The following is a 14,934-nucleotide window of genomic DNA, read 5'->3' on the forward strand; positions in this document are numbered from 1 at the left end:
CGGAGGGAGAGGGAGGCAGGGGGCTGGGAAGTGGAAGCCGGGGGTGGGGGCACGTCTCTGCTTTGTTCTCGAACAAATGCCTCTGGGCTTGGCCGCCGGGCAGAACCTTGGAGCGGTGGAGACGGAGTGCCGCCCTCAGCCGCGAGGGGAGGGAGGGGGGGAGAGAAGGCGCGCGCGCTCAGCACAGCCCCTCGCCCCCTCGATTTCCCAGCCTGGCTGGCGAAGGAGGGGGAGAAGATGCCACAGCTCTTGCGTGCCGCCGCTGCCGCAGAGTGCGCTGCGTCAAGGGAGGTGCGGCTCTTTCTGCCCTGCCTTTCCTGCTCCCTCCCCTCTGTCTTTAAACGCCCCTGCATCGGGAGAGCCTCGCACATGTCTGTTCGCCCTCCCGTCGCTTCACACAGAAATACAGATATACACACAAGCGCGCGCCTGCGCGCTCGTCCCTCTCACCCGTCAGCCCGCCCGCCTGCCGGCTGAGCCAGTCATTGATTCCTGTCGCCGACCTCCGCCACATTGCAGGGGCTGCTAGTAAAGTCGCCCAAGCCGGCGGGGCGCCCCTACACGGAAAGGTAAGTCAAGGTGGGTTTCCGTGCAGGGATGCGGGAAGGGGCAAGGCGATTGCCTCCTCCCCTCCCCCCAGCGGTGACAGCGGCAAAGGGGAGAGGTTGGAGTGGGTGGGAGAAATGGCTGGACTGGAGCTAAGCCTCGTGGTCGCCGAGGCGAGGTTATGGGAGGCGCATGAGCCATGCGCACATAGCATCACAGACGGGTTGATGTGGGGGAAAGAGAGAGCCATCCACCTAAAGAAGATAATTGTCAATCCGTGCACGTTGGGTCTTCCTCCCCTCCCTAGCATAAGTGGGCATATGGGTAATAGTGATTCCCCCCCCCCAAATCTCATGGTTTCTAAAGAAGGGGCATGGTGTAAATGAGCAGTGAGCAGTGCCGTGCACCATCATATGTGAAACAGTCAGATCTACTTGTATATATACTAGGCAGGTATATATGGACAGGAGGAATCCGGCATGGGAGACAGGGATAGCGGAATGAATCTGTAACCAGGTGGGCATTGCCTGCCCCTCTGGCCTCTACCAGCATCGTATCGTAGAAGGGAATCCGGGCATTAGATCTTCTCTCGCATCATCTCTATTCATTGTGGCATAGAAATGGGTAATAATGGCCTCGGGGATCAAAATGTGGGGAATTGGACAGCCAGACTGTTTGTTCGTGCAAGACAAGGAGATGGACACTGGGACCGTCAGCATCACCACAGACAGGAAGACGAGCTGTTCATCCTGTGTTCCAGAGAAGGAATTTGGCACGTTAGAGGAGGCGGGTGGTACCCAGTATGTCCTGAGCATCCTTCTTGGGTAAGTCGCACTGAGACAGCAGGATGGAGGCGACGCTGGTCAGAGGAGAAGAGAGAAAAACAGGAGCCATGTAGGTTAGCAGGATTTCGGAGCAGTGCTGCTGCCGCCTGATCCGCTCTGCTTTAGCCCATCCTCCCGCTGCTCAGGAGGGACTTGCCCTGAGAAATCAGTCTGCCCAGTTCAAATCCAGTTCGTTCAAATCTGGGGATCCTGCTGAGAAAGCAGCCGGAATTCCACAACATCTCACCTTCTTGGGACTCTTTTCTAGCGTGACTGAAACCCTCGTGCTCGTTTATTTTTCTTTCGTGGGAGGAGATGACGGAACGGGTGTGTGTGTGTGTGTAGCCTGGAGCAGAAATCCGGCAGTTTACGCAATGACTCGTGGCGGGCATTTTACTTCCTTTCATTGCATCAGGTTGAAAGAGTGTCATTTCAAGTCCTCGCGTGCTGAATTGACGCTCCCCCCGACCGCATCTCCAATTCACAGCACCTTTCTTGTGATCGTTCCGGAGAAGCGTCTCTTCCCTACGTTCGATCTAAGGAATCCGTGTTCATACGCGGAGCTAATTGGGTGTTTGGTGTTAATTGGTCAAACGCTTCTGGTAGATCAAAGAGGGTGAGGCATGTCCCCAAGGACGCCTGCGTCGCTTCCCAGAGCTTTACTTTTACAGGGGGTGGAAGAGAGATGATTAGAGAAAAATAACCGATAACTAAGCACAAATATCACTAGAAAAGACAATAATGCTGGGAAAAACAGAAGGGAGTAGAAAAAGAGGAAGGCCAACAAGAGATGGATTAATTCCATAAAGGAAGCCACAGACCTGAATTTACAAGATCTGAACAGGGTGGTTCATGACAGATGCTCTTGGAGGTTACTTTGTCATAGGGTCGCCATAAGTCATAATTGACTTGAAGGCACATAACAACAACAACAACAATGGAAAATTGGAAATGGACTGCCCTGAAGTCGATCCTGACTTATGGCGACCCTATGAATAGGGTTTTTGTGGTAAGCGGTATTCAGAGGGGGTTTACCATTGCCTTCCCCTGAGGCTGAGAGGCAGTGACTGGCCCAAGGTCACCCAGTGAGCTTCATGGCTGTGTAGGGATTCGAACCCTAGTCTCCCAGGTCCTAGTCCAATGCTAACCACTACACCACACTAGCTGTCACAACAACAAGCACAAATAAATCGGAGGTAGGGAGATGAATTCAGACCAATCTTTTCATAGGTGGCCGCAACGGGAGGGGATTAAGTTGCTGACGCTCTGCTGTTCATCACATGTAACCGACAAGGACAAGCTCAGTTTTCCTAGTGCATCCTTAATCCCAGCCTGCTTGGAGTAACTGTGGGCGGGCACAAGGCTAGTACACAGTGACGTCACCGTGTTTGGGTGGGTATGTTAATGAGGAGCCTTTCTCGCTGTCTACGGAGCTCGCTTTTTTCTTCTCTTCGGCATTGTTAATCTTACCCTTGTTTTAAATCGTTCCCAAAGAAAGGGAAGGTTTTCCCCACCACCACAATGACCATGTTGTTAGACACACACCGCCGCCGCAGTTTTTTTGCAGTGATGGCTGTTGCCCACATAGGGTTATTCCAAAACAGGATTGTGTTGCCTTTGTTCGCAATTAATGCTGAGCCTTAAGAAAGACCCAGTTATCTGCTGCATGTTGGTTAGATTAGACAGTGCCTGTCTAGGAAACAAATATGTATTATATTTATATATTTATCTAGTGTATATTCCTTTTGTTATTCTTATTTCATTTATGAATAATTGTCTATGAAGCATCTCAATATATTTAAAACATTTTACATTCTAAATATAATATAAATAATGTACTATGTAATATGCAATGTACAACATACAATCACACCATAAATATTCTCCCTCTCTCTCTCTGCACACATATTTGCCACTAGTAAGATTGCAGTTCTAGGGGGGGTTAATTTTTTAATTTTCTCTGTTTATGTTTTTATATGGAATGGATTTGTGTTTTGTTGTACGTTGCCCAGAGTGGCAGATTAATCTCTGCCAGATGGGTGTCAAACAAATCTAATAAATAATAATAATAACGTAAATGCATGTCACACATACACAACCTGCATTGACTTGGATCCTTACAGTGCAGTCTTGTGAATGTTCCTAGTAACATAATTACCTGGAGTAAATCCCATTATTGTCAATGCGGTTTACTATTGAGTAGACAAGTGTAGGTTTGTGCTGTTATTTGTTCTTCTATTCACACAAGGAGAGGGGCAGTTTCTGTTAATATCTCCTTCTAACTTTAGTCCCTGCACCATATCAAAAACCATTCGCAAGGGTTTCCCAATCCCTAGGAGTAGATTTTCAAGGAGTGCATGATGTTTCAGGAGGAAGTGGGAAATGAAAAAGCCTTATGATATGAAAGTGAACTGTGTACCATTCACAGAAGAGAGACTAGGATTCAAGCTGTTATAAATGCATGCACACCTCACTAATAAGCTGACAAGATGCAAAATAATTTAGTTTATTAAAGAATGTTTATTTTCATGAGCAATATTAATGTTTTATTTTTAAGTATAGCATTAAGGACATTCACTGCTGGACTGATGAGCCGTTTTAGGTAGTATATACAACTGATAAATACCAACTATAGTGGGTATATTTAGATGGGATTATAAGATGTACATGTTGAAGAAAATTGGTTTAAAATAAGAAGGTACTTACTATTTTCATCTGAAGACAAAACAGTTACATTTTGCTCCTCCCAAAATAGGTTTAAAGCAGAAAATTTGAAAACTGATGATATAAGACCAAGATATTTCATCAGATCTTATGCTATGTGCACTATGATTTGTTTGGGATTTCCCCATTTCATAATGAAAGGGAATCTGAAAGAGAAGCTCTGCTTGCCCACAAAAGAGCAGATTATTCTGCAAAAGTGACATGAAATTGCATCAGCCGTTTGCTTTCACCTGCTGATGTATATGCAGATATGCTCACTATAATCATAGTATCAATATTCTTTGAATTAACAAGGATATATGGTTACTAATTGTTAAGCATGGTACTGTTAAAGTCAGTCACTTTACTCTTCCGTTGTAATTATGGGTAATTCATATAATAGTTGTTCAGTACTATTATTATCTGGAATACCTGTTCCATTTTTTTCAGCACACACCCAAAATTCTTTGAGTCTGAACAATTGCAAATTCAGGAAACAACTCCAACTGATTTTATCCTAGCAAACAAAACTGTAGTATGAACTAATGAGCTACCAATGCAATTCATCCCCCCCAAGTTATCTGTTTTCACCTTTTGCACAAAAACAAAATTGCCCTTTCAGATTTCCTTTCACCCAACCATTTAGAAATATATCAAGAAAGATTAATATTGCATGGGATAAGTAGTGATTGGAGTAGGACAGTTCTACAGTACTTTTGAATATGTTGGTTTCATTAAAATAGGGTCACTGAATAATCCAAAAAGAAAAAAAGGAAGAGAAGAATAGAAGCTAACAGGATTCAGTGGGAATCTTGTGAACAGCATGTTCTGCACCCTGTTGGATCACTAAGCCATTGCCTTTCTGGCCCAAGCAAAATTGTCCAAGCTGATTCTCTCTCCACTTTGAAATTTATAATGCAATCTGTAGCTCGAACTACTATCGTGCCCTTTCAGATTTCAGGCACCTTTCTCAGAGGCAGGTCTAGAACATGGATGGGGACACTTTTTCAGCTTGAGGGCTACATGACTTTGCAGGCAGCTTCCAAGTGTGGGTGAGGGCAACAATTCCAATGGTGAGCAGGAGCAGAGGAAACTGGGGAGCGTTTTGATTGCTGTTTTCCCCGACATTCCTGTTCTAAGGTTGAAAGTTATTCAAGTGGGTAGTTAATATCATGTTTTTGCCACATTTAACATTTAAGAATCAAGATGGGCAGAGGGGCCCTGCTCAGAGCTTGGAAACAGACAAGAATAGCAGCTTCCCCCCCCAGCCAGCTCCCCCCATTATCACGGCCCTTGGAAGGGGCGGGGGGAGTTAGTTGGGGTTCACTGAGAAGGGTCATAGGTTGGGTAAGATGTGCAAGGGGACAAAAAGACCCATGTTCTGAAGTTGAAGAAAGAGGCTGAATGAATTGAAAAGGGCACTTTACTGGCAGGGAATTTTGAGTTTACTGGTGAGGAATTCATGGTGTGGTGGAATTTCCTCACTAATTTATATGTTTAAAGTAATGCCTTTATGGAAGTAGCTATATTTGCTTATGGAGACACTTTCCCTCTTGCTGGTTGCATGCTTTAAAAGAGAGGGGTTTATTTAGTCTGTGCTGAGGCAAGAGCTCCTAAATGAGATGGAGGCAGTCTTGTAGAGGTGTTGTTGGCTGTGTAAAGCCATGCTCTTTTTTTGTGCTTCAGCAAAACTACTTTGGAGGTTTTCATAGACCCTCAAGCTATATTCAGGAGAAGCCAAAGCTAGCCTTGCAGAAGCACAACTGGTGATGCTGCAGTAGGTGCATGTGTGGCTTTTTCTGTGGTTTTGTGTTTGGTTTTTGTATGCAATCCAGCCCCGTGCCAGAAACAGCTTTGAAACTTGTTTTAAAATTACTACGGTTCCCAATATTATTAAATATGTGAATTGTGAACCTACCTACCCATCAGAGTGATCTCAAAGCCCTTAAGAAGAAAATGAAACTGTACAAGACTACTTTTCCCTCTCAGTAGTGCCACATCATTTCAGAACAGTTTCTTCCTTTGTTTCTCCTGGGAGAGAAATTGACTTAGGCTAGAAGCTGTGTATGGAATTAACCACTAGGGCAGGGGGTGACAACCTCTTTGAGCCCAGGGCACCTTTACAACCATGACACCTAGAGTTGATAGATGTAATGCATGTCTTCCATTGCTTCTAAGCTACAAATGCAATGGTGGGGTTGCCTCAAATGATACACCCATTGGTTGCCTCTGAGAGATCTGAGTGTGTGTCATGGTCTGGTTGAGTCAGATCCCTCCCATAAGCTTCCAGTTGTACAATTCTTTTATATAGGGAAACATCAACATGTGGAGAGCAGAAATGAACAGCCTCATTTTAAACACATAATTAGTGTCTGTGTGTGAGAGTGAGTGAGTGTACACATACACTATGAAAGTTTTGGTTCTCTGATTAAAAGTTTTGTTATTTTGTTTGCTTCCTGTCGGTAATTATCCCAAGACTTTTATATTAATAGGAGCAATTTTTTTAGTCAATTGCATTGGCAGTTATGTAGTTCCCTGGAGGTCTTTCATGTGACTAAACTATTTCTGGTTATTTATGTGGAGTGCTTTACCTACTGCATTTTCCATTTTAATCCCTTTTAAAGTAGAACCTCTGATGCTGAACGTTTTTTTGAAACTTGGGTATTAACGTTTATGAAAGCTACTAGGATATTGACTACATGTGAGACTATTAAGATGGCTGTCAACAGAAACACATCTGTGTTATCCTGAGAACATGCTATTACCTCATTAAGAGGATTACCTAAAACATGCTATTACATTTTATTACGATTTTCATATATCATGACAAACTGGAAGTAATTGGGGAAAAAGAAGTCCTTCTGAATTATCATGCCAGAGAAGTGGGAAACAAAATAATTAAAATCTTGATTCTGAATCAATTTACATCCATCAGTATTTCTTAATATCTAGTTCTGATACTAACTGTTAAAATAGTCTGGTAACTCATGAAACCATAGTGTGTTCAGATACTTTCCATGAAGATTAATGCCATGATGAGTTGAGGGATGTGGATAGAAACATTTCCAGAACTGTATTTTTGCATAGAAAATTTTCCATTTTTTAAAAAAATGCATTGATTCATAACGTTGATATTTACTAATGAGTAAAATAAGTGGGACCTGAAAACAATTTGATACATTCACACAAGGAGGGTAATTTAAACAGGCAGGCACACAATTCAAACTTGCTAAATAATATTCAAATAAATTTAGGACTTAAGTTTTTCACAAAACTCACACTGAATGAGTTGATGGTTCCAGTTTAAGCGTCCTTATGATCACTGTTTTACATAAATTGCATTTATATAAAGAAATTATTTTTGCTTCAAAGTAAATGCATTTTGGACTGAGGTTATATAAGAAATACACTTGTCTGGATCATTTGGCATCTTTCTGTAGTGAAAGTTCAAATCACATGCAGCTTGAGACTTCATCTGTTTGTAGCAGGTTGGGGGACAATTTGTTTTGGAGTGTAGCCTTGGAGACAGTATGATCCAACTGTATCAGGTTTCTATAGCAGATTTTAGATAGTATTATGAGTGGAATTTTAATACAATAAAGATCTATGATAGTCTGTGCCTCAGAAAAAGAATATTCTAGAGCAGTCACACTCCAGAGCTACTCTAGAGTTTGTCTGCAATTTACAGCCTACAAATATAATTCAGAATCTTTAAGACAAATGGAATGTTTGGAGCTGACATAAGTGCATAAGTATTGCGCCCTAACAGAGGGATCCTATCAGCAACAAATATCCACTGAATGGGAAAGATTGTTCCTAAATCCTTGGAAATATTACCCTGGCGGGAGGCCACTACCTATACAGCCCTTATGCTGCCAGGACTACACTGGTACAAAGAGTATGTGGGGTGGGGAACTGGGTGGAAACCTGTGTTTCTGCAAGGGATTAATTCTGACCCCAGTGATGGTATCCTGGCTCCTAACCAAAGAAGCAGGACTAGATGCCTGGATGTTTCTGCATGAAGCTGTATTCAGGAAATTGATACAGGAATGCAGCATTACACTGTAGGCATGAATCAGAATACTGGAACATACATAATACCAAACAGTAGGCTTATCTTAGGAACAAGGCGTGGAGGCAATGGCAAGGAGTTGCTTCAACAGTGCTAAACAGGAATTACCAGACTTTTATATCAGAGAGGGGCAGGGACGTACATCTGTGGTTAATTCTAGGTCTGTCTTGCTTCTGCTATAAAGTGAAGGCTCTTTCTAGGAGCTGAAAGCATCTTTTGAAGCCGTCACTTATCGAATCACCGTGACCTTGGTGAAAACATGTACTCCTGCTCAGACTGACTGCTTTCACTTTGCTCTCTCAGCAGTTCATTGAGTTTTAACTGTTCCACAGCTAAATCTGGGTTGGGAGCCCGAGCATATTCATCACTAGATGGTTCAGAAGAAAGGAGGAGGTGTTCTGGACTTTTCTCAGTAACTCCATTAGCAAGCCCAGACAATTCTTAAGACTTTTTCCCTGTGCCTCTTTCCGTACAGACAACCGCCTCCCCAAGATCTGTACCCCACTCTGCATCCTCCCACTCTTGCCAGTGGTTCTGCTTGGGGCCCATGACAGATGGCTTAAAATATCACTCTTTGTGGAGTTATTGGAGAGCCCCAGATGACTGCCCCCATTGTCCCTCTCCACCTGCACAATCAAAATAGAATATAGGATTCAGATTAACATTGCAGCCAGTTCCTGCACATCATTAGGATGATATGAGACCCAGCCAGGGAACACAGATCTCTTATATCAAGATGCATGGCACAGGCCTACATGATTTTGCTCCCATGTCTAAAGAACAATGAGTTCATAAATGAGGACTTAGTGAGAAGGCACTTTCGCCAAAGAGTGCTGTGCTCAAAAACAAACACTTAACAGCCAGGGAGATCAAAATGAAACAAAGGGCAGCTGGATAACACTTGTCATTACAGGTACCTTTGCTAAAGATTCCAGAAACAAACACACCCACCAGAAAATCTGACTGCTGCAGCTGGAACTGCAAGGACAAGGCACACCATACAGGTAAGCCATCTTACCTGCCCAGGACTCCTGCACTTCCGCCATTCCCTGCCCCCTGACACACTATGAGCAGTGTAAAGAGAACTCAAGCACCTGTGGACACAGGGTGTCTTTCATTTCACCCCTACAATATAGGGAAACCTCATTGGTCAAACAACCCTTTATTACTCAACAAATGGTAACAGCATCCCTACACAGAGGAAGTATGGTAGATATATGAAGTTTGAAAAAGATCTCAGTGACCACAAACAGTACAGGTGAGCTCCTATCATGCATAGCTAAAGTCAGAGGGAGCACAGCCTCCTTGGTTGGTGAGCACCAGGCACTCCTCTCTACCTGTGGGTACTGTTGGCCAAATACCATTTTTTTCTTTGCATAATATTAGCCAGGGCACATGGAGCATCATAAAAACTGTAGACAGAGTTCCAGCGCAATGGAATGGGAGAGTTCTGTTGACGGGTGCTTTCCAATATTGTTGCAATGACAAGATTGTCCTCTCCAAGAGGTGATTCTCCAAACATAGATATCAGGGGACCTACCAATGGAAGATGGGAAGGTGGATTGAGACTTATTGAATGGAAAAGCGTCCAAGTGATACCATCTTTTCTCACATTTACTTAAGAAGACCAAAGCAGCCAGCAACTGGATCTGTGTGCTGGAGCCGCTACCAATTACTAATCACCACTCCCATATTTCTCTTGTCTCTCCACAGGCAACTAGTCAATCATTCAATATGCACAGAAAAAAACAATGTTTACTATCACCACAAACAAAGCCCACAGCAGCAGCAATGACCAGTGGAAAGCCAACTGTTCCTCTCTGGAGCTTCCACCTTTTCATTCTAGCAGGGTCCCTTTGTCTTTCTGAAATGCATGATATACAGTGCCATAACAGGTGCAGCTGTGCCCAGCGTGGAGAGGCAGTGATGGGAGCAGCTGTACCTGTTGGCATTCTGTCTGCAATACAGTTTTCAATAGCACAGGGCCCTCCTGAAACAAAAAGGATTAGCAAGCCCATTACTCCATGATGCTGTCAGAATTTTCTCCAAACTGATGCTTTTCAGTAAAAAGCTGTGACTTTCACTGCTCTTCTGATGTTTAGTAGATGGGGAGTGTTTGCACCCCAGCTGTCTTAGTGATGGAACACACACAGAGGGAAGGCAGGTTGTGGGCTTTCCTCTACAGCTGAGAGTGCATTCTGCACATAGCTTTGCCATGGGAGCACTATAAAGGTGCAGGGGAAGAATCCAGCACCCCAGTGGACCCATGAATCCTTCCCGCTCCCTAGTTGCTGCTATTTAAATGGTCAACTCAGCAGTTGGTCCACATGAACTGGTGTGTGGTGTCTTGGTATCCAGTAACTACAGATACTGGAAATTCACCAAATGAGGATTGCAGAGGAGTTGTGTTGTTGGATGAGTGAGATTATTGGACCATGAGCCAGTAACTCTGATGGGTTATTGGGCTGCCAAGGTGCACATGCATGCCTTTCTCCACTCTTTTTCAATGGGAGACTGTAGCCAGGGTCTAAACCCAGGACCTTATGTATGTGCAGCTTATGCTTTTCTACTGAACTAAGACTCCCTATTTAGCTGTATAGTCTGGGGAAGGAGGGCATGGCATGGGTTACGTCCTTGGGTGATGACAAGGTCAGTAATGAGTTTCACTTGTGGCTGTGTGTTTAGGGTGTTGTTGTTTGGAGGAGTTGCCTGAGTTCTAGTTCCCCCTTTCTATCTAAAATTACTATTAGGACCCCCCCAGTGTGGTATACCTGCGACATATGCAAGGCATCTACCTAAGCACAGGGCTCAAAGACACATTTCCCTTGGCCAGTGGACAGCTTCCAGTGCTGCCTGCCTTAGCACCAGTTGTTCCATGTGCATGAGCAGCTTCTCCTCTGTGTCAGGGATGTTTCCTCTGTGTCAGGGATGGCACACCTGTGGCCCCCCAGATGGTGCTGAATCACAGTGCCCATCACGATTGACCACCAGCAATGGCTGATGGGAGCTGGAAGCCAACAACATTGGAAGGGTCACAGGTTTCCCATCTCTGCTCTAGAGATTGCGGATTTCATTAGGAGACAGCAGTACAAACTTCTTGCATGTACTATTGCAGCAGTTTGTCTGTAGAAGCATTTTCACAGCAGTACACAACCGTTTCACCTAGAAAGCATCCAAATTCTCTGTGGTGGTATATATATAGCTGGAGGTACTATGCTGTTATTGTGAGGGAGGTGTGTGTTTACTGGGCTGGATGAAATCATGGGGTCATCTCACCATCATCTGACATTGATGAATGTCTTCCGTGTACAGTTAATGCAAGGGTGTTATCAGTGCTCAATGTCATAATCAGTAACTAAAGGATAGTAAAGTTGCCAGGGATGTAGTGGGGATGTCTGACACTGTTGCTACATTAACTTGTCTTTCTGCAGCTATTATACTGTTGCTTCTCCTGCTGGGATTGCATACGAGTGTGGGTATAGCCCCCTTCACATATTACTTGAGCAGAGGGACAACACAAATACAAACAACAAATCATGCAAGGAGCCCAAATATGTAGAAAGGGCTCTGTACTTCAGAAGTTATCTCTCAACACAAGGGACCAAGATCTGCATGACCTTAGAGATGGAACTAAATCTGTGGCCCCACAGCCCTTTTGAATCCATGTTGTCTCTGTGTATGAGTAACACATAAAGCAGAGTTACATTACACTGCTGTTAGCTCTGGAATAGAACCTAGCAGCATAACAAGCTCACAGGATCAGCATACCTGTATATGAAAGGCAGCTGTGATATTGCTTTGAAATCTTATGCTTAGTTAATGAATGTAGGGCTACCCAAGGAGTTTGGAATTGTTCTGGAAAATGGTTGAGTAGGGGGGCTTAAATGGCCTTATGAAAGGATTGAATGAGAAGTTTATTGTGGTACAGAGCTGATCAAGAAGAAGAATGAGTATGGATTGCACAAGCTTCAAAAGATAGAGTACATTGATAAATAATACCCACAATCCACCACAGATTAGGCAGCCTGAAACCCTGCTTATTTAGGGCTTAAGCTTGCTTAAATTTAACCATTGTAAGTAACCTGTTTTCTTGAAGCAGGAAAAGCAATCCAAGGATGTCCTGTGGTTGCATTAAAATATCAGAACTACCAGAGAACCTGGGGTAGGGATATGCAGGTGGGAGCAGGCTTGATTCTTGTTGGCTGATGGTGGGGCAGAGACGAGGTTTAGCCTCTACTCTGATGATATCCTTGAGTTTTTTACTTTTTTCCACAGCTTAATAGCTGCTATTCACTTCTGTGGTGAAAAGTAAAGAGCTGCAGTTGGAGATACTGCAGTGATAAAGAAAGAAACTTGCATACACCTCTGACATTGAGGGTCCCAGTTCTGATATCATGGACAAACTATGGTTTGGTCCTGAGGTATGTGCTGTGGTATAATGGGCTTCCTTTCCCTCGTGTGCGCCTCCACTTCCTGGTCTGCAGTGACCATAGTTTGTCATGGTCTCAGAAGTAGGCAAATTATGATGATCGATCAGAACATATTGTCTGCAAACCACAGTCACAAAGCTGTTTCAAACTATGTTTCTATTCACCTGGTTTGGAGTAAAATTGCAGTTAGCGGTACGAACCAAAAAGTGGAAGGAGGGAGGATGTAACTTGTATGCATTCTTGTCTGAACTGAGTCTGAGGGGCTCAGCTCTCACCAAAGCATATGGTTTTATTTTCTGTCTCAGAATGCACTGCTCTAACATACGACCTAGCCTTATAGGTAAAGCTGATTCTTTTGTACAAAAGTGCAAATGGCTGCTTATCCATGGCATATTGTTGAATGAATTATTATCAACGTATATAGCAGAGCTGTAAAAACACATACTACTAGCAGATAGTAAGTTTACCTAGGAGCATAGGAAGCTGCCTTATCCTGAGTCAAACCATTGGTCAGTCTAGCTCAGTGCTGTCTACATCAGGACTTGATCACCGGTGGTCTGCGAGCTTCATTAAGGTGGTCCACAGCTTGTCCACATTAAATGTGTATATTGCTTCTTTTAATTCTTATATCGCATTTTATGGTATCACAGTTTGAATTCTATGGAATGCAAATTATAATCAGGGCTGTGGAGTTGGTACGCCAAACCTTCGACTCCGACTCCTCTATTTTTCTACTGTCCAACTCCGACTCCACCCAAAATTGCTTCCGACTCCACAGCCCTGGAAAGCGCTCTAAATGTCTTTTTAAATTGGAAGCTCTTGTAGGAGCATTTTTATCGCTGCCTGAATATGCGCTGATCTTGGCATCACAGCATTGTCTTCATCTGGGTCCTGTGTCATACACTGACACACAAAATGTTTTCCATCTTGAGTTATGGTGAAATGCTCAAATACAGCTGACTTCATGGGAAGCTTCTTTGACATTTTGAATTTATATTTTAAAAAAATTGTCAATGAAAATTTATTTTGAAGCCGGAGTCGGTACATTTCTACCGACTCCGACTCCACCCAAAATTGCTCCCAACTCTGACTCCGACTCCACGACTCTGACTCCACAGCCCTGATTGTAATACAATGAAGTACAATATAAGAAAGAAAAGAAGCAATAGAAATACAATTCAAAATCATTCAGCATCTAGCACAGCGCATTACAATTGCTACAATAGGTCGAAAATTCATTAAACGGTCCACCAAGACAATAGCAATTTTAAAGTGATCCCTGGGGAAAAACAGGTTGGGTACCACTGGTCTACACTGACTGGCAACAGCTCTCCAGGCTTTTAGACATGATTCTTTCCAGAAATTGAATCTGGGACCTTCTGTATGTGCTTTTACCACTGAGCTACAGTCCCTTCTCTAGACTGATTATTTCCAAGAAGATTGGCATGAATTAATTTATTTTAAAACAGTGTTTTCTCTATGTGCAAATATTTGTATCTGAGATTATTTTACATTTGTGCTGTTATTTAATTTGTATCATGTAGGGTTCTATGTGAGGATGTTTGTTATCAGAATGCTGAGTCACTGGGGAAGACAGTGATTTGTTTGCACCTTATTTTTTGAAAGGTGGGCAAATTGACAGAATACACTATTACACTGTGCCTAGATTGAGGCATGCTAATTCTGTATTGGCAGCAGAGAGCAATTAAACTCTGCTCCAAGTGTGGGCAACTGAGATTAGCATGCCTTCTACTTGCCTTTGAGAAAAAAGGTTGCCCCCTGTATAAATAAATAAAATTAATTCTTGTTTCAATAAGCTATTCTATTTATTTGCCATATACTAAATTGCAAATTATTTGTGCTATCCTTAGATTTCACCACATACACACTATCCCTTTACCTCTTATCCCAGAACAGACTGTTTTAAGATACAACAATGGAATCAATTACCTAGAGAGGTAGTGGGCTCTCCGACACTGGAGGCATTCAAAAGGCAGCTGGACAGCCATCTGTCGGGAATGCTTTGATTTGGATTCCTGCCTTGCGCAGGGGGTTGGACTTGATGGCCTTATAGGACCCTTCCAACTCTACTATTTTATGATTCTATGATTCTATGATATGTACATTCAACTTTGGCAAAGCCACTGTATAGAATATGGTTGGTAAATAGTTTCATGGTTTATGCTTTTTCCCTATTAGGCTTTATTTCCAACTTGTAGTAGATTCATCCATAGTATCTAGAGCCCATGTTGATCTAAATGCACTGGGATACAGCTTTTGCCAGTGTTTCTGAAATGAGTTTTGGTTTTCCAGCTTTATCTTTGATAATCTCCTATGTTATGAAAATGTGTGATGGAAA

At 43.2% G+C, this 14,934-nt stretch overlaps 1 protein-coding gene across 3 annotated transcripts in view; it reads left to right on the forward strand.

Moving 5' to 3' along the window:
- Positions 1-358: 358 nt before the first annotated feature.
- SLC6A15 (solute carrier family 6 member 15) overlaps positions 359-14,934 on the forward strand; it is a 54,380-nt gene continuing 39,804 nt past the window's right edge. Inside the window, exons 1-2 of one of the 3 annotated variants that reach the window (XM_061637792.1) lie at positions 359-569; positions 9,059-9,149. The gene's annotated coding sequence lies outside the window, so the exon portion shown is untranslated. Of the gene's footprint in view, positions 570-2,690; positions 2,763-9,058; positions 9,150-14,934 lie in introns of those variants that run through there. The other 2 variants (XM_061637791.1, XM_061637794.1) reach the window with 2 other exon arrangements.

The sequence above is a fragment of the Rhineura floridana genome, chromosome 8, assembly GCF_030035675.1.
Source record: "Rhineura floridana isolate rRhiFlo1 chromosome 8, rRhiFlo1.hap2, whole genome shotgun sequence".
Lineage (NCBI taxonomy): Eukaryota > Metazoa > Chordata > Lepidosauria > Squamata > Rhineuridae > Rhineura > Rhineura floridana.